Below are 22,596 nucleotides of genomic sequence, written 5' to 3' on the forward strand. Positions count from 1 at the left end.
GTTAAAGCGGCAGTTTTTCTATAGCAGAGCTTTAATAGATTTTGACTGAAATCAGGAATCTAAAAAAGTGTGGATCCCCTTAAAAACCTTTCCCCTGAATAACTCTAAATCTTGTGGCAGACCTGACTGGCACTGTCTGAATGGGCACGGGGGGAATCATGTTCAGAAACGCTGCTCAGGATACTGATCAAAATACTGCGTGCCACAAAGAAGCAAGGAATGGAAGGTGACCATCTTTTGGCTTCAGTCCTTATCCCTTCTTGAATGGTTAAAAGGAAGAGAGTGCCATGCAATCAGAACTGAAATTTCATTAAAGACACTGAACAGATTGGGTGGCTCTCATTTACACCTGTGCAAATTTGGATTTGGTCCATGAAGTCTAACTGTACACGGGTGGAACTGAGCTTGATGTCTCATGCGTGGTCGCTGAGTCTGGCAGCAGTGGCAGGCAAGCTGCTATCAGGAAATGGGGCATGTGTTTCTCTCCTCAGATCTGTATGCTAAGTGCTAGGCCTGGCCTGACAGATGTTCGAGTGCCTCTGAGTAAGCAAGGAAATTATATACAAAAGTTTCCTATTACGGCTGGAATAAACAATTTCTTAACTTTTGTGTATGCTTGTCTTTCAGGGAGGCACAGTGGTCTCACTCTAATACCACTGATTAATTGCCACAGTGTTATGGATCCCAGCTCCTCTGGAACCTGCGAGAAACTCCTTTTCGTACTACTACACTGACTTCTCAAAAAAAGTTTAAGTGCTTAATAAGCATAAATTAATTCAGCCAAACAGTGTTTCTGTGATGTGGGAAAATCTGTGGTGCCTAGCTGACACCACTTACTTGACTTGCTTAATATTACAAACTGAATCAGTGATGCAGATAAGAATCCAACTCAGTATCCCTATTTCTGACCCCTTGCTTTGTACAGTAAATGCGGACAAGGCAAACTCCCAATGCTCAACAGAACAAGTGGCTGGATTGTGGCTAGTGCACCTTTGCATAATAGTGCAAAAGCAATTCCTTTTATGAATTCCTCCTACCCCTTCAAAAACTAGCTTTAATGAGAGGAAAATGCTCTAAAAACTCACTCTTATAAATGTAGCACAGATGCTTTTCTGCTCTTAATTTTTTTTTTTTTCTTCATAACAGTGAGTGGCTTTATTTAACAATCAGAATATGGATTCTGACTTAGGTGGCTAGGTTAGCTGACTAGTCTTTAGATTTGGTTCCCTCTGGAGTCAACAGACAGGTGTGGATCTTGGAGGTTCTTCCAGAGGATGATTCAGAGCAGAAGTCTAAGTCAGGTGCTCAGATTTGAGCTGACTGAGTGCCTAAAGCCTTGACAAACTCTGTTCCCTGATTGCAATGGGTGGAGCTGGGATTCATCTGACAATTGAGTATAAAAGAAATGAAATACATGACAGAGAAAAGACCGAGAGGCGATTATCCCTATGATACGCTTGTACATCTGTGAGGGCTCTAAGCAGTAGTAATAAATGTATAGTGGAGACAACTATGTTACAGGCAACCTTCTAGTTCAATTCCCTGCACTAAGCACAGTTCAGAAAGTATACATTAGTTTTTGAGGGCTGATTAAAATTGTCAGTTTTGCATTAATTAGGAGGCAACCTGTGCCCCCCCCCCAAAAAAAAAAAACCAAACCCCAACTTCTGCCAGACAGTAAATTTGCCAGTCAGGGATGCTAAATGCATGTGAACATTATCTGAGATATCTTGAATATCTTTTCTAAAGACAAGACAATGACATTTCTCTGTACAAGTTCAAACATGACTTTTTCCCGTGTTGCAAAGAACTGTCAAATTGAATAACAGGTACAGTGAAAGCACTTCTTTCCCAAACTATTCAAATGAGCATCACCTTAAATAAACAGAACCTGGCTAAGGGTTACATGAAAGATTTGTCATAGCAAGAAATAATATTTGAATGATAATATCTCTTAATTTATTCATTATTTAAAGTTACTCTTTTAAATAGACCTAGAGGTGTCTTTCCCAGGTAACCCCTGAGATAAAGTTATCAGACTCTGGCTCTCATCTTCACTGCATCCTACTGTAAATAATGCCTTCGTACATGGTATCTCCTACCAGTCGTGATTGCAGTAACTCTTTGGATCCCAGCAGAAGTAGTTGGGGGTGTGGTAAAGCCAGGATGCAGCGAACATGATTCATACAAAAAACCTCAGACTTTGGACTGGTTGTAAGGGATTCCCACGTTTATTATGTGGGAAAGTGTTGAACATATTGTATAAATTATACAATGGAGCTGAAAGATTGGGATTTCCCTGTGTTAGTCAGTTGGTTACTACACGAGATTTAGACCACCATTAGAAAAAACCAAAAATCTTTCTTTTTATAGACAGCAAGACATCATTCAGAACACTTTTTAATTAAGAGAATCCCAGAGAAATTAGAAAGTGATGCAGAAACTGGTGCAACAGTTGATTTGCTTTTGCAAATAACCACAACTTCTACAAGGAAAAAGCTTGATACTTTTTTTTGTTGCTTGAAAGTAGAGTCTCTAGCAATTCAGTTATATTGACAGAAGACATGACTTTTGTGGTATTCAGGGCATTTACGTTGTCTGGCTGAAACTACTTTAGTCGTCTGTTAAGGTGCTATTTGGAGGAACCCAGATTCCTCATACTGCCGATGTAGAGAAGGCAGGCATGATTCAGAGAAGCCAAGCTAAATGCCTAAAGGAATTTGAAGGAGATGGTGTGAATACCACCTGTGTTTCTACTCTGAACCTCATTTTTCACTAATTTGTAGTTTTACTGTAAAATTTCTCTTGGACCTCAAACTTTGACACACATGAAGTCAAAGAGACTTGTAACAGCCACCAATTTGTAACAGCTGAGGATCTGGCCCAGGATCTGTAATTTTGTTTTTAATAGCTATTTGGAAGAGATTATTTTACAACTTGTTTTAATATGTACATTCCCAGTAGACTGCTCAGGTAATTACTTGGGCTGCAGTTCAAATATTCCACAGTTTGAAATATACTTGCAGAAAAATCTATTTTTCTGTGTACAGAGGGTATAGAACAGTCACTTCTTTGGCATGTGTAGCTGTTCCTTTGCAAACAAATCCAAGGTTTTAGGTGTATAAATGTATGAACATGCAAATATTTTCAGTGTGTATTTAGGGATATGTTTGGAAATTTGTACCTTTACACAGCAAAAATTTGGTACATGGCAACACACTAGATTATACAGAATAAAAAATGAAGAAGTGATCATGAAAAAGAAGTATAACATTGGAGAAAGGTCTATATACCATCTTGAGTGCTGGTGATTTTCTCATTGGCATGTATAAAAGATACTACTTTTCTACCTGTGACTTTCTCTTATGTTCACAGGGCAGTAGGGGTTAGTTTAAATTCCTATGCTACATTTATCTATATATTTATATTATGTGTCTCCATGATTAATAAAAAGTTAAAGATCTTTGAGCCACAACAAATTAAAGTGATATTTTAAACAAGGTGTTCAAGGCTGATAATTTGGTGCTTTAAAGATTCTCCCCGCATAAATGTGAAATTATTCTGAACTGGGCACAGTGGATGCATAGGACAGCTTCATAAGTTAATTTTCCCAGGTTAGAGTCTTGACAAACTGCCTCTGTTTGTATTGTGAAATCTATTTGCTGTGTGTATGTCTCAGCTCTGCTCCTGATTTCCCATGGAACCCTGCCCTTTATATTAGAGGTGAATAATTAGATCACTAGGTTTAATGTTATTATGCAGCTTGCCAAGGTTTGGTACGCTATCACTTGCTAGAAGGTATTCTTGGTCACCCTAACGATCCTAAGGCAGGACCAAGTCTTCATTTTCCCTTGGGAATCAACCTCAGGGTGGCGTCACTCAGTCAATGCATGACTTTTCTTTCAGGGTTTAACAAGCCTCACCAAAGACTAAATGGTGTATTGTAAAACCAGACCTGCCAAGTCTCACACACCTAACAAATGAGTCCCACTCCTTTTTGCTTAAGGAAAAATTAAAACAAAGCAAAAAAAAAAAAAATATATATTCTTGCCTAAAGGGATTTCTCAGTGCTATAAGGAAAACAATCAAGTCAAACAAATCATCTTTCTCATGCCTAGAGACTCAGTGACATTATCTTTTGCATGACACCATAACTGTGCTTTGGTGGTAGCGATTAAATGGATTTCAGCAGGCAAAGCTGTGTCTGACAAGTTCTGTGTTTAGGAGAAAGAACTTTGTGAAGGATGGGTTATTTGGCTTGCTAGCAGTTTCAAAAAACTGACTAAAAAGGTGTCAGGAAAGATTTTGAGGAAGATTTTTCCTATTTAAGAGATAACTTCAAGAGAATTTCAAAATAAAGTTTTCTCTTAATCCAGTGATCAAAATGCTTCACATTGAAACATTGTTAAGATGCTTAAATAGTTAAATAGTATTGATACTTAAAATGCTTTAAAATACCCTCATTTTCCCTCTACACAAAATAATCAGGTAAATTGACTGCTCACTACATGGCATATTTCAACACCTCTATTCTGAAAAGGGACTGTAGCTGCAAATTTGGTCTAGCTCCAGTTAGAATGACCTGAATTTAATACTGTCTCAGAGGGCAAGTTGGGAATAGATTTTTTTGTACATTTTGTACTTTAACATGCTATAGGGCACATATGAGTGCTCTAGAGAGAAGATTAAACTGGCACTAAAGGAATTCACTGTGATAATCAGGAGCATCTTTGAAGTGAATGGCTGCTGCAAGTTACAATATCAGTGCTTTGTCTTTATTCCACCTGCACACTCATTTATTCTAAATATACTATAATGAATATCCTCTTAACCTGAAATATTTAACCTCTAAGAGCCCTTTGTAGATATATCCTTACCTTTTCATTTCACACACATAAACTCCTTCTCTCTAACTGGGTCATCCCCTCCTCTCCCATACCCCCTACAACCTGCATGGGGGCATACACTTTTAAATAATAGGATACATAATTAGCCATTAATACGCTGAGGGTTAATGAGTAGGTATAATCTTATTAGCCTAATGGAAGTTACAGGTGTAACTTGTAAGCAGCCCTAGGCTGCCAAAGAATGCAAAAGACTTATTGCTATCTTTAAATAAAAGTTAAATAAACATGATTCATATCTCATTTTTCTTCATGTAACTTGGCATTCCAGAAAGTTTTATGATTTTGGCTGAGATGATTAGTTGCTGCGAGCAAAAGGCTAGGAGGTATGTCCTGTCTGAAATTTCTACCAAAACTAACGCTGTTGATAGACTTTTCCTATGAGACCCATAGACAGTATGTTTTCCTTCAGATATTGTAACTTTTTGTTGTTGTTTTCTAATAATTCCATTGGAAAATAAAATTTGTAAAAATATCTATAAATTTCTAATTCAAGATCATGGGGAAAATTCTTGCTGTGTTTTACTGCACTAGCAAATTTAGGCAAATGTGACTTTCTGTGAAATGTTGTATACGGTTGTTGCTATCATCATATACATTGTGTATAGTATTGTACTTAGTTGCTATGATCTCAGGGACCACTTGTCTGTACTCCAGTTTGGTTTGGAGACAGCACCTTCTCTGGCTTTACAATGCAAATATGAGTGTTAATGAAAAGCTGTTCATTTGTAATTGCAATGAACTAGTGAGCTTCTAAATGAGAGTGACCTCAGACACAAACACTACACATACAAGGTACTTACTCTTCACATTTGAGGCATGGTTTTTTTTATAGATAACTTTTCATGCTTGCTTTACAAAAAAATTCTTTGCAGTTCCTTAAGTAATTTGATTGCATTCATTGACCAGAATATTTCCCTGTGATAGCCAAAGGCAAAGTATGTTCAAATGTTCATTAAGTTCCATTAATTAATTAAATAAATTTCATTAACATACTATTGAGTGAGGGGTTTGCATTATATTACAAAAGGATTCTCAGTCCTATATTTCTTTTCTTAGAATGCCTCAGAGCTTTTTTTTTTATTATTATTATTAAATGCTACTTCATTGGCAATTATAATTTTTATCACGAAAATGCTGTGCATTTACCAGATTTTTCAATAGCATCTCGCTTTTTTAAGAAGCAGTGCATAATGTAGCATGCTAGACCTTTGAAGTTCTCTGGAAAATGAACAGTGACTGGAGGGCAACTCCATCTACCCATGGGTTACTCAGGTCTCGTGGGAGAAAAGTTAAGTCCTATTCTGTCTGCTACCAGCTGGGAACCTGCTGCCTCCCTCTGTCTGCCTTCTGAGTGTTTCACCTGCCCCCTTGCCAATCCCCGTCTCTCCAGACAGGCCGTGGAGCAGCAGATAGGAGGTGGAGCAGCGCAGCAGCGAGCAGAGCTGGTGGTTTGCTGGCAGGGCTCTCTGAATTGCTCTAAGCACTGAAGCTGGCAAGGGCTGAGGGTGAAGCAGGTGAAAGGGTGTAGTCACTTAAAAGAAAGAAAGGACGGGTGGAGAACAGGAGTGGGAAAAGGGGTGAAGAGAGTTAATTTTTCAGGGATGGTTAGAGAGATGGTATTCGTAAGTATATTCTTCTGCCTTCGAGCTTTGTTGCTTAGTGATAAAGATACCTATCCTTGATTTCCTTAGAGCTGTCTGACAAACCCAGCTAAAGATTGCCAGAGATTTCTGTTCGGTCAATGACTGCTAGAAAAGGCTCCGCTTTCTCAAACTTCCTTTGCTATGTATTTTGTGTTCAGATATCACTGTGTCTAGGCACAGCAAAGTGACATGGCATTTTTCTGTCCCTATCACTGATTTTTTTGCAAATGTACATATAAGTCTATCACCTAGTGTAGTACTTAATTGGCGTACCTATTTCATGACTAAAGAAGCAGAAGAGTTAAAAGCTGTATTTTCAAATGTGACCTCAGTATCTGAAGACCTACATTTCCAGTCAGATTCAGGACACACGGAGAGCTCTCAGGTGCAATGATGTCAATGGGTGTTTTCCAATGAATATAGGAATATAAGACTGGGGGAGAGACCTCTAGGGCAACACTCCTCTGCTGTCACGGGCAGCCACACCACAGAGCATTTTCATGAAACGATCTAGCTCCATCTAAAAGTTATGTTAAAATTTTTGCTTTTCCTATTGAAAGATTGTACCAGAACTTTCCTCCTTCAGCGTTTAGAAGCCTTCCTATAATTCTCACATCATATTGACTTCAGAGGGTTCATAGCTTTTCTTCTAGGTTATCATCTTCAGAGGGGATGTGCACCTGCAGCTTCCACTGAAGACATTTCCAATGGGTTGTTCCCAAATCTAACAAAATCGAAAGCAAATCCCCCCATGTTCATTATCAATAGTTTGAACTAAACAGCGTTCAGATCAGGAATGAACCCATGTTAGAAATTGTATCGTATTACCGATGTTTCCTATGCCTTGATACAGATTGAGAACGCTTAAGATTATAGTCTTAAAATTGAGAGATATCATGCATATGTAATTTTGACCAATAAGAACCTATGCTGTTGACATTATCATTCAGTAGAATGTGCTGACTTAAGGGAGATGAATGCATTGTGCAATGCATGAGAATTATCTCTTACTAATTAATCCCTCTTTGTAATCTCATGAGAAATATTTTTTCAAGTATGGCTGGAAGGAGCATATGGGTGCATCCTTAAGGCTGCCTTCATATTTTATCTAGTCTTTTTTTTTTTTTTTTTTTTAGTTTAAGGCCTTAAACCAAATTTTCTAGGTACATTTCTTTTTTGTCTGTAATCTTAAATCATTGTAACCTAAAACCTGGGTGAATATTAAACAGAAATCCCCTTCTAGCTAAAAATAGGGCTAATTAACTTCCATGGTTAGAAGCCTAGTTTGCCTCCTTTGGCTATCTTTCTCCATGGATGCAGTGAGTGCTGCTTTTGCAGTCTCAGCAGATTTATGTACTGCCTCAGGTTCAGCTTAGACTTTTTCTAACTTCATTTTTTATTGGGTTTGTTGTTTAATATTAACAGCTGTACATATGAGCCATTATTGGGTTCTGATTCTGAAAATAACTTGATGCAGGTAAGTAATTTCTATGCATTATTTCTATGCATTGTTTGCAGAGTCAGATCTCTGCAACAATTAAACTCAGCTAGGACCATCAGGACAGAGATTACCCATTAATTTCTCTCAATTAAAAGGCTTGATTCTCATTTTCCTTGAGGGCCTTTTGCATATTCTTAGGCAAAGTATAAAGGAAAATCAAATCTTTTTGTAATAATGATTAAATTTAAAATTTATTCTTGTCTGCAAGCTTCAGTCAAAACCAACTTGATCAACACTCCCTTTCTACAACAGCTTTTCCTAACCATCATAATGTTTTGGGTTTTTTTTAAACCTAGCTCTTTCTTTGATAAATGATATGGTACAAGAGACAGACAGCACTGTCTCTAAAAGCCACCTAACTGTATTTCCTGCTTAGAGGTTTTTTCCTGAAAAGTTTCCTCAAATTTAGGATTTGATGTAGCAAGTTCCTTCTTATCTGATGGGACCTGAGTGTTCTCAGTCCTTTCATGGAGACAGACAGATCTTCAAGGAGCTGGACAGCCAACGGAATGTCTCAGGGACTGGTATGTGATCACTTAGTTTTATTTTCTTGTCAAATGACCCAGTGAAAATTAGCTGTAGTTTTCCCCACAAGAAAATCACTAGTTTTCTCCTCAGTCTTCATGAGATTTCATTATAGATGCAGAAGAGTATAGTGTCAAACAGCTGACTTTTTTTTTAATTAGCAAAACTGACAGTAGTTAGGTGGGATGGAACTGATTAATAAAAAGAACTCTGAAAGAGATAATTTAGTTAAGAGCAATAAGCAAAACAATAAAAAAAGTATTGAAACACCTTTTCAGTGGTTATAGATCTGCTTTGCTCTAAGACTGTCAAAGCTGTTAATCTGAGTGTCTTTCAACATCTCTATGAGATATGAATGAATTTTTAGTATCATGATTACTGAAAGGGAAGCCAAGGTAGAGGGAAGCCAAGCCTCCTATTTTCAAAATGGCCTCTAATTTTGGTTCACACAATTTCGGTTCACTAGCTTCAGACGTATAAAGCTTGATTATCAGTACTACTGAATAAAGCCTGCATAAAATATGGGAAAGAAGAAGGGAAATTACAGAACTTTGCAACATATTTCTTTCTGTCCCTTGCTCCAAGAAATAAATCATTAAAATTGGCATGTGAAGTCCCATTTCTACTCTTTCCATCTCTCCAACAATATCAAAGCAGAATTTTAACGTGTTAAGATTAGTATAGTATGTTCAGTCTCCCTAATTTTTAAATTTTTCTGGTGGATGTTTCTTACATTGATTTTGGGAAACTTGCCTATGGACCCTTTTTCCATCCAAAACAATCATTTGCAACAAACCTTTCTTCTAGTTTAATATGTATAGTATTTTGGGGAATGTTAGCAGTTTCTCTCTGAACAATAGGAAGACTGTGTCTTAGAAAGCTCTGGAAAGGATTTAGAGGTCAAAGAAGACAAGTCACTCAACATGAGTTCCCAGTGAGATGTTCTGGGAAAAGACTGATGTGGTCCTTTGATATATAAGAAGGGGAGTTGTGAGTAGCATAAGGAGGTGTTTTTACCTCTATCTGACACTGGGGAGATTAACACTGAAAATACTGCATACTGTTCCTGTCTCCTAGCAATGTTGTTATAACTTCGGTGGTCTAAGGATACAAGGAAGATTTGTAGGAAGTGATGCATTTTTTTTTTTTTTATTACTGGACCAGCTAACGTACTTGGAAAATATGGAAAAAAGGTTGGGCATATGGGCCCTTCTTCACATCATGATGTCTGCATTAGGAAAAATTGGCAACAGTACAGAAAGGAGAAATAAAAACTATTCCAACCTGGGGAAAAAATACAATAGGGTAGGAAAAAGAAGTAACTCAAGGTGTTCATCATACTAAAAAGAATACTGAGTGCATTAACATCTTCAGTATAGAGCAAATTCCAAGTGCTAAGGGGCACTCTGATTCTGAGAAGGAAGTCATACAGAGGAGGAAAAGAAAGACATAGTGAGGAAGAGAGCAACAAATGCAAATAAATAAGAAATGAGGCTTAATTGTTTAGAAGAAAAAAGATACAAGTAACCATGCATATGCGTGCATGCATGCACATGTAGGGGTGCCTCCAATAACTTTTGAACTTGTTTCTCTGCAGCCACTCCTGGCAGGGGGGAGGTCTGAAAAGCAATTATGTTTCTACAGGTTTCATGAAAGTATGTGGTCAAGAATAGGTGAAACCTCTCAGAAGAATCCTGACAGAGATCTGTAATGATCTGAGGTACCGTCAGGCTTATAATGTGAGTTGTCACATTAGTAAGACACAGAGGATCCACAAGGAGTTGGGGAAAAGACCTTTAAAATGTTCCGTATATGGGAAGAAACTTTAATCAGAGCTCACAGCTTGTTAGGCATCGAAGTCAGTCAACCATGAAACACGAATCCATAGGGGACTAAGCTTTATTAGTCCCAAGCCTATATTAGTTGTGTAATACTTAGGGTGATTAGCTGTTGGGATAAACTTCCAAGGGAGAAGTGGGTTTGCCATCTTTTGAAGTCTTTGGATGTCTTTTTTGGAAGACAGTGAAACACAAGTAATTGGGTTAACAACAGGAGTAAGTGAATGCAATTGTATGGCCTTTATAATAGAGAAGGGGAGACCAGATGATCTAATGATTTCTTCTGGCCATAAAAATCTATGAATCCATGAATTATAAATGCAAAGCACCTCAGACGAGCCTTCTGAGGAATTGGCACGATGTGATCCAGCTAATTAACTATATAGCTACTGCCAAATGTTTGTGTAGGTCCAGGTGAAAGCACCCCAGCTTGGCTACCACGTTAACGTGCTCTGCTCTAACATCTTTCATTGTTGTCAGTGGAATGTTAATAGATGACGGCAGCACAACAGGGGTGAGGACGGACAACTGGGAAAAGTTTAAGATAATGTCATCAGAACTGAGTGCTGTCACAGTATAATGGTCTCCTGCTGGTACCTAAATGCAGAGGAACTCACGGAAAATTAAACATCAAGGCATGTTCATTTGCAAAGCTGGAGATACGGATCCTATGGCAATCTTCTGTTACGATGGGCTTATTTCTGCTTTACTAAATGAATGTGGAAGCAATGGACCAATATTTGTAGTATGCTGCCAGAAGCCAGGTATACTTTATTTTGTAATTCATTTAGATGGAGGAGCATTTATCTACTAAATTAAAGATTAAAAAGTGTAGATTGAGGATGGATTCAGATTCTCTCTTAATCCTGCTCATGCTTATGATCTCCTCTAGCTCCTGCACCACGGGCACTTTTGATGTCAGCTACAGAATAGGCACTTTAATTCAAAATTACCTCACAGTTTGGACATGGTAGGAGCACTCTCCCAGCCAGCTACTACCACTTACTTGATAGATTATAGTTTACTAAGATGTAGTATCTCAGTCTGTTTGGGTTGTGTGTCCTTACATAAGACACACTGCATTGCAGGCCGAGGTATTATGCCAAAAGTTTAATGAAAATAAACCTGGAGTTTCTGTGTAGACTTTAAAGGAAGTAAGACAAGGCTCTGAATTTCCCCTTCTGTATAGAAAAGATGTAGTACTTTATTGTGAGAATTCATTAGGACATGCTAAAAGAACATAGAGAGAAAGGTGAGATTTGTATATGTTCATATGACTTCAGCAACTAGTACTTCAAGAAAAATACAAATTATAGTAAGAGCCGAGCACAGGACAACCATGAGAGTTGGCAAGGCTGCTTCACAATTAATAATGTATGACAGGTCTAGTAACTAGTAACAGCTACTTGTTATTCTTTTGTTAGCTATGAAACCATGTTACATTTGGATTTGGTTTCTATAAATAGCTAAGCTTGTGGGTATCTGGATCAAGGATTTTGGCTTGGATTCAGTTATAATTTGGATGTTATCTGACTAGCTGAAGCCTTTTTAATCTATATCATTTAATACAGGGCAGCCACCTAGCATAAATACTGCTGTGTGACTGCTGGCATTTCGGTAAAGCTTTTTTATTCCCTAAATATTTTTCAAGACTTGCCTATACTCATCCTTTAATAGGTTCACTTTAAGCCAGCAATTTCACCAAACTTTTTGAAGAGGTTTTCTGAGGAAAACATGTTTCTCTTTTAATAGGTTTTTAACTTCCTTTTAATCAACAATGAATGATTTAACAAAGTTGTCACATACTGGTCACCTCTGAGAGGTAATGCAGGATTAATTTACCTGCTGAATATTTCTTCCGTCTTTCCATAAATTTTAGCAGATTTGCTGCATTGGTCAGAGTATAGGTTTACGGTTTCACATTTTCTAGGTGTGGTGTGTCCCCCCGCCCCGGGTTTTCTGACATTATGTAGTGCTGGAAGTGGAAAAGTTTGATGAAACAGTAGTCTTTCAGCATGATACATCATATGTAATCTTTCGCTATTGTCCTTTGTCCTGCAACAGCTGACAAAGAGAGTACCTGCACAGCAGATGATGTTTTCCAGACACCAGCAAAAGCCTGATGTTATTTCTTAAGAATGCAGCAGCTACATTATAAACTGGAACTCTAAATCTAATTCTTCCATTGTTTTCCCACCTGCCTTGCTGCAGAAACAGTTGTCCTTGCTGACTACAATGCAGATAGCTTTTAAACTGGCTACTAGTAGCTGTAGCTTCTCCACTTGTATGAATGCTGAGGATAGAAAATGCAGTCCTCAGAATGCAGAGAGATCATTTAGGAAAATGCTAGGTTGATAGTGCTAATTACATGTGCAGAAAGATCAGAGTGCTGGAAGTGAGCCTGACTCTGCGGAGGTGTGCTCATTCATAAACATGAGAGCCACCTTTCGCATTGTGCATATAGTATTTCCTATTGAAGGCAACAGGAATCATTCTGTTATGTTATCCTGTCAGATCTAGCACACTGAACAGGACAGGACTGGCTTGGTATCAGAGCATGAGGGTTCCTGGAAAACACTTAAAAAATTGCAAGAAGTGATTTCAGTACAAATCTCTCAGGTTGGAGAGGTGAATCTATCAGATTTCCTGTACTTCCTTCTTTTCTCCTATCCTAATAATACATACTACTGTCATGCTATATCAAGATACAGACATCACGTCTGTACCAGCCCTCCTGAGCTGGCATTACATGGATGACAGAGCTTAAAATGATACCATTAGAGCTTCCAGATTCTGGATGAATGTTGCACTGAGCTCTTGATGGAGTATTTCTTTAAGTACAGGGATATTAATCCTTTTTTCTTGGCAGAACTCCCCTTTGAATAATTGTATTTGCCCATCTAAAACCCCCCCTGTCATTTCATTTGAAAACAGAATCCCATTTAACTTTCTCCCCTGATACACTACATACTTCTTTGTTCCAATCCAGAAAAAAATTTACATTTTGGTGATGGTGGAATAATTCTAAGACATAAATACCTTTAAGAGGCAGTTGCAGGAAAGCACTTTGGGTATTTTGCGGTTTATTCTTATAAAAGCTCCCCTCCCCGATTTTGATTGTATGCTTAAGTACCTTTGACTTCAGGAGGATGTGGGCACATTTCTAAAGCTAAAATATATTAACTGCTCTCGTGAGTATTGATCTGTTCCTAGTGCAGGACCTAAGCTTATATATTGCATTGGGATTCTCACCGATGAAAGAACTGTTGTTCATGTTTCATTGTGCCTTCTCCTTTAGGATAACAGCCACGTTCCTGAATAATAAGTAATAATATAGAAATCCATTAATTTATGTGGGCATGTTAGGACATATAGGTTCCAACAAAACAAAAAGATCAATGAAAACTTGGAAATTGTGTGGAAAACATATCAGAGATGGGTTTGTATCATATATAGCTGGTCTGCCATATTGGGAAAATTGCATACATTTAGGAAGTGCTATTCCATGTATTTTCAAAAGGCTTTTTTAAATCAAACTCTACAAAAGTAAAAAAAAAAAAAAAAAAAAAAAAAAAAAGAAAAAATCCTGAAATCCTTCAAGCAAAAGCTTCAAAGTTGGACAAACCATTCTCACCGCCCCCATCAATAAGGCAGTGTTCTGGCTCTGCTTTAAGCAGACAAAGTGCAGGAAGTTTAGAGCGCGAGCTGTGAGCTAAGGCCCTGTGACATGGGGAGGTGTTGCAGCTGATGCGTATCAGGCACCGCAGCAAAGCCAGCGCCTTCATGTCCTGCGCCAGTGCCTCATTAGCCGGGTAGCGGGGCAAGCTGCAAACGGAGGTTCATCCTTGTGCCCAGGCATTTTGGCTTCCTGCGGCCCTTAAGGCCACGGCCTCACCAGCGAAGAGACAGGGCAGTGCCCCGGCGTGGCACGGAGGAGCAGGCGGCGGCCGAGGGAGTGCGGCAGCAGAAGCCCCGCTGCACCGCGGCATGGCAGCGGCTCCTGGGGCAGGCTGCGGCACTTCTGCCCAGCAAGTCATCGACAGGGAACTGAAAGCGTTTAATAGCCCTGTGCTAGAGAGCAACATCATTACAGCGGGACTGCAAAAATAAGTATGAGAACTTCACCCAAATTACCTCGTAAAATGGAAGAAAACAGAGCACTTGTTTTGCCCCGTTTGAAGTACTGGAGGATGCCCGAGGGCCTGGCTCTCCACCCCCACCCTGGCCCCAGGGGCTGCTGGAACCGGTGGTGTTAGGCCGATTTAAAGGTGATGTGAGACCAAACAGGGCTTTTAATGCAAGTGGACATGACTGGGTTAAATTAATCTCGGGTGCAGCCGTAGGGATTGAAAGGGGATTAGGCTCTGGATCACTTAGGCCGTGTGAGAGCCGGGACGCTGCGGGGCTGAGCCCTGCAGGCAGCCCAGGGTGCAAACGGCCAGCCGCGGCCGAGCTTGCTGGGCAGCCGGGCGGGCTGCGATGGCTTGCACTGACCGGAGCTCTCCTGGCCACGCCGCGCCTCCTCGGCACAGTTGGGCTGGATCACGCCTGACACGGGGAGAGAGGGAGCAGCCGCGGCTCCAGCCTGTCGGGCCGCTCGGCAGGTTGATGGATGGGCTGGCCTGCGAGCGCTCGCCACCCCAGCCAGTCCAGCCCATCCACAGTGAGTTACAGTTTCCCGGTCTCCCTCCCGGCACCTCCTCCCCCTCTTCCTCCCCACTGCTGCCCGCCGCTCGGCCTGCAAAGCCCTGTCCTCGCGTGGCGGTGCCCGCTGGGGCGGGCTGCCATCGCCCCGCCGCAGAGCCCCGCCGAGGCCCTGGGCGAGGGAAGAGCGCTAGGCCCCCCTTCTGCTTTCCCACCGGGAGACATTTTCCTCCCTGGTTGGAAGGGACTGAGGTTTAACTAGAGAGGGGACAGTGCACCCGCGTCACCAGGGGCCTGGCTGGGGAGCGGGGCCCGTTCCCAGCCCGCCTCTGGCCCCTCCGGCCCGCGGCGGCCTCTCACCTCCTCCCGGGAGGCTGTCCGCAGGGGAGCCGTCTGCCCGCGGGGCGTCCTGAGGAAGTGCGCGGCATGGCCCTCTCCCAGGGAAAATGTGCTCCAGCCCTGCCGTGTTCCCACCAGCTTCTCTTTTCCTCTCCACGCATCTGTTTTCGTTTTCTTCACGTTTATACTTGAAAGATGATGTTCGCCCCTCCACATCCCTTCCCTCTCCCCCGCTCGCCTCCCCCCCCCCCGGAAGATGAATTTCATCTGTGCCTTGAAACAGGGCAAGAAACAATAAATATTTATGGGTACCAGGGGAAGGTTGAACTGTAAACCACCACTTACCCCTACGTCTCTTATGAAAGAAATTAGCCTTGCAAAATTTACATTACGAAAAAAACCAGAAGATGAGAGAGAAGCGTTTCTATGATGTGAAAATGCTATGCCTCATACCCATTTAAACTGGAGCAAACTACCTCTTCACAGGGACAAATCTAGGGCATGGCCTTTTAACTGTAATGGACAAATTAAAACAAATGGCCAAAATTAAACACTCCAGCCCTCACTGAATGTGAAAGTTCAATTGATGAGGAAATATGCATGTAGCAGATCGCTGTTCTACAGTTTTATTTGAATGAAGTCTTAGGGTGTTTTTCTGAAACAGTTTTAAGCGTATTCAGAGATACTGTACAGATAACGATACGTAAGAACATAAAAATACCAATGTATGCAGCCAAGCACAAACAGCTTATATGCCTCTAAATCCAGAAGGGGCCATAATAACAGAGTGTTCGGTATGGGATGTGAGAAGCCCAGGCAAAGATAAAACTCCAATAAAAAGTACATTCTTTTATGTTCGGTGTTAAAGGAAAGGCAATGTAAAATGGGAATTTATGTTCGTGGGGGCAGGCAGAGGAATACAGGCCCTTTAATAACCTGGTGCTTAAGGAAAGGGAGCAAGCTCCAGCGAGGTTTCAAGAGCTCTCTCTGGCAGCGGAAAGGGCCTGAGGGAACCTGGCTCTTTTGGAGCAGGGCTGAAGGCTTGGAGCTGGGCAAGGAGTACAGTGATGCTTGGCAGATATCCTGCTTCCTGGTAAATCTTGGTAGAACACCTAGGCTTAAAGACCTCATTTTTTCATTATTCATCATCCTTGTCAAAGTAGATTTTGGAGTATGCTTCTGGTGAATTTTACCCTCTGGCTTTTCTTTGAGAAAGGGTGATCCCAAAGGGCCTCCACACCAAAATCAGGTTGCTGTTGCCTACAGTACAAGCAAGATAGATTGTGTTCTAAAATTGCCCATTCTGGTATTACTGTAGACCTGCAATAGCTGGTTCAAGTGGTTGGAAGTACTTAGCTGGTGTAAGGAGAGTAAAAATGGCTTTGTCTTTTCCATGTTGGTGTCCCCAGTGGAGTAATACATAGCAGCTGGGGATGGAGCATTTGGCACTCTAGTGAACTTGGGCTGGTGGATCCTAACAGATAACTTAGACTGAAACTGGAGTTTTCTCTGACTGAGGCTGAAAAGCCTCTTTCTCTGCTGCTTCCTCAGATGAGGTAGAATTGGAAGAAATCTCAGTTCCTCAGTAACTTTTGCCCTCTGTTTATTTATCATACTTACCCATAATAAGTTCTCTCAAAACCTTCTTACTACATTCCAGTTTTTATAAATGCATGTAGATACTGTTTTCTGGCTTCTGTGAAAGGCCAGCTGAACAGAAACAGACACCAAATAAGTCAAATCTCATTGTCTCAATATAAGATCGATAACAGCATTTTCAGAGGAGAGTGAGTCATGAGGAATTGCTGGCAAGGGTGTGGGGGTTGAATAACACAATCCTAAAAAACATCGTGTGACAAGGTTTCTTTGTTCCTTCACTTGTCTCCCAGAGACAATCAGACTTGTCATTTGTTCAATGGGATTACTAAATTAGTTTTCCTCCTGAGTAAGAAAACTACTGGTAAAATATGCTTGTACAGCGAGTCTCTGTAAATCGTTTGGAGGATGGAAGAGGAGAGGAGCTTTTTTCCTTCTGTCTTGACTCCAGCATTTTTATCCAAGTCATTTCTTGTGTACAATAGGCTTCAGCAAGCCTTATGAAGTGAAGCTTCTGGAAATCCAGTCCATGACAGGAAGCTGAAACTGATATGGTCGTTAATACAAATTATAAATGACAAGAAAACCTCAGCATAACTGTCCTACAAAACAGATTTTTGGAGTATTGTGAAGGCTGTAATCAAGCTTTTATAAGTAAAGGTTTGTTCTCAGAGCTCTTAGAAAGTTCCTGATTGCCTGCTAGTGCATTTAATTGTAGTTTTCCTAAATTTTGGGCTGATTGATAGGTGTTGGACAACCCTCTCACATGTTGGTGGTTGGTTTTTTTTTTCCTCAATAATACTCATATGAATTCTCAAGGGCTTCAGAGGAGCTTAGGAGACAATGTATGAGACTCTTGTGTGAGAACATTAATTTTAGAGGTGACGTTTCTAAATTCAGCAGCAGAGGGAGAACAGGGTCTAACTAAAGGAGCATAGGTATGGTCTACGAACCTCCATCTGCCTAGTGATTTTATTTAAAAGCACAAGTGTCACAGGAGAGGTTTTCAGTGGTTTGTGTGAGTGATGATAATCCATTGTGTGACATATCTTGAAGTTCAAATGACTCCACTGAGCTCAGTCTACCAGTGAGTAGCCTGAGTAGCCTGCAAGTGAAATGGAGTGGATGCTTTGACATTGTACCAAGGTTGCTGCACTGTGCCTGGTGTCCACCTGAAACTTAGTGCTGTGACCCTGTCCTGCATTTCTATACAACAGATGCTGGAGAGATGTCCACAAAATGAAACAAATTTTATATGGCACGTGGAAAGACTCTCCCCAATAGACTTTTCTTTGGGGTAAGATGATTCTGGAGAAAGACAGTGTAAGGAATTGCCAACTTTTTCTGGCTACATGGGACCATTTCTATGGATAATTTTTGGGTTGTCATTCCCAAGCTCAGGCTTTCCCAGACTTTGGAGGTTAGCTGTGTGTAAAAATTCAGCTCTATCTCCAAATATTCTGATGCTACCTTTAAGACCGTAGAACAAAAGCAATAGAAGTAAATGAATTGATTCTCTCTGGGTTCAAAGAGCTTTGAATAAAGACCTGACAGACTTATCTTGAAGTATCTAAGTAGTCTTGAGTTTGGGAGTGTTTGAAATTTTAGTACCAGGGCACATTTGTGTAGATATATTCATGTGATGTGTTATATGCTTAATAAAAATAATGAAATGGCAATTTTTCATTTATTTCTGATAAATATGTAGTAGTTTTAACTGGTATGTTTTGTATAAAACCAAGTAATTTCTGGTGCACAACTATATTTTAGAAAAATAAAAAGCATAAATGAAAAGGAATTTAAGATATAGTTTGCAATTTTAGGAAAAAACAGTAATCTCATTGCCTTGATGACAAATACTGGAAAACAAAATGGATTTAAAGTTTCAAATATTTTTATCAAGATTAGGGAAGGGCATGGAGATTAAGGGAAAATAATTGGTGAAAATGAATGTAGTTTACTTATGTAAGGTATAAATTATAATAGCAGCTTATAGTTATGGAGCCTGTTTGCAATTAAATTCCTCTGCTCATAGTTTGAGATATGTGGGGCTATGGGAGAAAAAGGTCCCGGGCAGCTTGATATTGAGAAGAGAGAGGATCCTGTGAAGTGCCTTGTGCAAGAGGCTCTTCCTGCCTAGTGCTGTTCTGACATCTCGGCAGGAATGGGGTAGTTCTTGCAGCCCTCAAACGCTGCAGTCAGCAGTAGTTCCTCTGTAGGTGGCACATCCTCACCTGAGTCAGTAGTTGTGTCTCAATAGGACGTAGGGAACACTGCTGATGCTGGTAGTGTCTTTTGGAAAAGATATTAAAAAGCTTCTTCACAATTACTGGTCTTAAGTGTTCTGTAATCGTTTCTCTGGCAGTAGAGTTAATTTACTTCAAGTTGCCCTAATCCCAGTTCCACCTGGGATCCTTCTGTTTACCTAATTCTCTTTGAACTTGCAGGTTGGATGTGGTATTTTCCCCGCTTTCCTGCTCTAATCTGTTGGGTCATGTTGCTGCACACCATTACGCATATATTGCTATCCACTGCAAAGAGGTTGTGTTTTATGAGTTGAGTCTTAATTAGAATTTACCAAAATGTTTTTTCAGTCTTGGAAAGAAAAGTGCTAAGTTATTACTATAATAATATTTACTATTTAATTATATTTCAGTAATGTCTATAATGTTTTGGGTATGTTTCAGATGCTCACTTTCTTGGGAATGAAATCCCTGTAGGTCTTAATGTGATTTGGATCCTTGGTAGATTGATAGTTCTGGATGCAAGTCCCAGTCCTTTCCCCCTTGTTACACATTGATCCAACCCACACTGTAAGTGTTTATTAAGCCATGGAATACCATAGAGAAGTAGAGAACTCCCCTATATACATTAGATGAAAGGCTGAAATGAAGGCACAAGTTACGTGATTTGTTCAAATTTGTCCAGCAATTCATTGGCAGAGGTGGAAGCAGAACCCACGCGTTACAGCTTGGCTCTTATGGCATGCCTGCACAGAGAGGGCTGGAGTGTCCTAGAGCATCATGGAGGTTTTCAGCCTGGCATCTATGGGTGACTTTTAAGAGATTCACCACAGGTAACTAAAAAAAGCCAGCGTGGGCACACAAATGGAACAGGGAACGTGTGCCTGCCTTGACAATGATTAATGTTCACAAGGTTGGAGACTATTGGGAATAAATGAGTTGTTAAACTAGCTACCTTGGATACTGGTAGCACTGTATTCATCATGGCATGGAGCTTAATACGAAAAACTGACTGTGGCATACCTATGCCAGCCTGCTTCACTCCTGTGCCCACTCCAGGGCAGGCATAGCTCAGCTAACCCTAGAAAAGGAACTGCATAGCAAATATTAGGCAAAATTGTCACCATGCTATGCAGTGGCTTTCAATAAAGCAAGTTTTGAAAGCCAATTCTATGGATAAAAGAAAAATCTTTTCAAGTGTTTTTGATAAGAACCACAACATGAAATCTGGGTGGAAGTTAGTCACATCCTCACCTGCTAAGGAAGTTTTCTTCAGAAATGAGTTGTGAAAGCCTGCTTGCAATTAGATGGAACAACTCCAGGTTCTACAAATACATTTTTGAGGCCCTGATTTGTTCTTACCAGATTTGATCAACGCCCCTCCAAGCACAGCAGCCAGGTAGGGATCGGATCCAAGGCACATGCTGAGGGCTTTTAGCTCTGGATAGCATCAGGAGGATTGGACTAAGATACTTCTGAGAAGAAGCTTGATATCCAGATAGAAGAGGTCATAAAAGCTATATGAAGGGAAAAAAGCCAGAGGATTGAGCTGGCTTGCAAGTGGGTTTCCAAGGTCAGGGCCTTTTATTTAAAAAGCAATTACAAAACTTGCTACAAATGCTGAGGGACCTAGGATAGGATTAAGCAATCTTCCAGTTGTATGAACACTCTTATGACAGCAAATCTACCCGTAAGCTAATAAGGCTTGTGAGACCGTAATATCTGAGCAGAGTGCAGAGTGACTCTTCCCCTGCAAACAATGATAGGAAAAATGCTGCTTGGCTTTGAAGAGAGGCCCATTGTGTTCAGTCAGATGCAAAGGAATCTTGTTTAGATTCTTGAAGGAAGAGTCTCAGGCTGGGAGGCTGGCCGGGAGTCTGGGCACAAAACAGTGGGGGAGGAGGCTGAGGATGCAGACTGGGGCAAAACATCATTAATGGTGAAAGCAGTAAAAGGAAGGTGGCAAGGGAGGAAAGGGACCTAAAGATAGTTATATTTTCAGGAATATATTCATGGATGTGTGTGTATGCCATGTGCATGCATGTGCTGTACTTGAACTGGAAAGTAGCATATTTCTGTTGTAATTACTCAAAGATAGGTATCTAAACTTTCTTAGTTTCAAAAATCACAGCTACACATATATATCTTGTGTGCTTATACACATGATTAAATTTGTCTTTCCTCCCCTGTGTACATGGTTTTCCTTGGTAATAGGCCATGACACTACCATAATTTTTACTAAATCTCCCTTTTACAGTTGCTCGTCATGTTCCAAAACGCTATATTTGTTTTTAGTTTTTCTACAATTGATCTTGGCTAAAAAGAGAGTATTTTAAAAACTTGCAAAGTACACCACAGGGCAGTATATGCATTTTGATCTCTACATACATCTTTTCATTGATCTACATGTTTATATTTCTTTCTTTATGGGGACAGAGAGCAGAATGGAGACAAATAAATAAAAAGAAACATGACATTGCTAATATAAATGACTAGGCCACTGCTTCAGTGTCAGAATGCAATTAGATCTGACCTGGGACTGGAATTCGCTTCTCAGCAGGCCTGCTTAATGATTAGTTTTATTGTTTCTTCATCACCCCTACTGGGGGGTTCATTTTTACTGGTAATGGAAAAAGACTGTTGCCCCTGGATAAAAAGCTGGTCATGAAAGACAAAGGGCTGATTGAGGACTGCTAGGCTTTTCAGCCCGCATACCACCTCTTCTTTTGCTGTCCTGGCTGACAGCAGGAAAAACAGTGAAAGGGGTCAAATCTTAAAGAGCCTTCAGGGTAAGGAGCATCGTGCTGCACACAGAAATTAGCTGGAGAGGCTTTTATAGCTTAGAGCAGTTCTGATCACTGTTGTAAGACAAAGTGAATGAGAATCTTTGCAGCAAGATATGCAGGTACCAGACATTGCCAGTATGATTAGTATTGAGTCTGAGACGGTAAGCATGGTTAGCAATATAACTGTGGTTTGCAAACACCTGCTCACACTCCCAATCCCAGCATGCAGGTACAAGTACACTTCTAGCAACAGCTAGAAATTTCCCAACAGCTGCAACAGGTAAAGACTAGTTTAAATCCTAATGGCAAAACCTGTGTGCCGGCTGCTACCTGTTCGGAAGTGTTTCCAAAGGGTTTTATTATAAGCCCTGGCATAAATAAGAAGAATACAAATAGTTCCTGTTTGTTTGCTTTAGTTCACTGGGTACATGAAACATGTAGTGTGACTCACAAAGTTGTAGGATGAGTCTGAGGTAGAATTACAGACATTGTGCTATCTGATATTATGAGATGTAACAGGTGCCTGTGAAGGCAGTTTCCCCATCTGGAAACAGCGCTTCGGGGAATTTAGGCT

The sequence above is a fragment of the Accipiter gentilis genome, chromosome 2 (assembly GCF_929443795.1).
Source record: "Accipiter gentilis chromosome 2, bAccGen1.1, whole genome shotgun sequence".
Taxonomy (NCBI): domain Eukaryota; kingdom Metazoa; phylum Chordata; class Aves; order Accipitriformes; family Accipitridae; genus Astur; species Astur gentilis.